Here is a 992-nt window from a genome sequence, read left to right on the forward strand (position 1 = left end):
TACAGGAATCCACACACATATGTACTGGGGTAACAATACCAAGAAGGGCTTTAAAAACAAAAGCACAATCTCTCTGTTAATTCTACAACTAAATGGCGGCCAGTGCAAAGGTGCCAAAACAGAGGAGAGATGGCCACTTATCTCCAAGCTGGGTCTTGCCCTTTTACGCTCACTTCCCTATAGAGACAGACTGTGCTTTGACGCCCTACATGAGCATTTGGTGCTCACTGCTGCCAAAAAGTATTTCTGATCGAGTCCTGCGCAAATTGGTGGCTAAACAGGTCCCACCGAGATTTGAATTCAGATCGCTGGATTCAGAGTCCAGAGTGCTAACCATTACACCATGGAACCAAGACAAAAGCAGCTGTTGCTCACAGGGCCCCAAAGACTAAATCACTTACTGGCTCGCCAGCTGAACCCCCACCAACCATGTATTTTTTTTCTTCTTTTCCTGCCGCAACAAAGCACGCAGGTTCCACCAAGATTTGACCTCGGGTCACTGGATTCAAAGTCCAGCACGCTAACCATTACACCATGGAACCAATATGGCGCCGCTGGTGGCCTTCTGGGAGGCAGATAGCGCTGTGGCAGTGGGGAAGCAGTTAGACAGAGGGGTTGGAACCCAGTGAATTTTGGATACTGGCCCCCTCGAATAAAAGGAAAACAGAGGGGTTGGAACCCAGTGAATTTAGGGCACTGGCCCCCTCGAACAAAAGGAAAAGGTAGGTGACATCTGCTGAAACCCGGGACCTTTAGTTCTTCAGTATAACGCTCTCCCAACTGAGCTATTTCAGCCACAACAGCAAGCTGTTTAGGCAGCGGGGATTTCCGTGAGACCACCCTTCACTTTTCCAGAAGCGGGAGCTGAGCTCCCAGACAACAAAAGAGGCTGGCCCGTGCAGAGATTGAACCCTCGACCTTGTGCTCTTTTATTAGCACAACACTCGAAACAACTGCGCTAACCGGCCTGGCTTTGTGTGGGCTTTTGCCCA

General features: G+C 49.8%; 2 non-coding genes across 2 annotated transcripts; both read right to left on the reverse strand.

Annotated features, from left to right (window-relative positions):
* Positions 1 to 279: 279 nt before the first annotated feature.
* trnaq-cug (transfer RNA glutamine (anticodon CUG)) lies at positions 280 to 351 on the reverse strand. The gene has a single exon. It is a non-coding gene; the product is annotated as a tRNA-Gln (tRNA).
* A 119-nt stretch (positions 352 to 470) lies between these two features.
* Positions 471 to 542, reverse strand: trnaq-uug (transfer RNA glutamine (anticodon UUG)). The gene has a single exon. It is a non-coding gene; the product is annotated as a tRNA-Gln (tRNA).
* Between the last annotated feature and the right edge of the window lie 450 nt (positions 543 to 992).

This window comes from Sinocyclocheilus rhinocerous, unplaced genomic scaffold, assembly GCF_001515625.1.
Source record: "Sinocyclocheilus rhinocerous isolate Xijiao unplaced genomic scaffold, SAMN03320098_v1.1 scaffold10230, whole genome shotgun sequence".
Lineage (NCBI taxonomy): Eukaryota > Metazoa > Chordata > Actinopteri > Cypriniformes > Cyprinidae > Sinocyclocheilus > Sinocyclocheilus rhinocerous.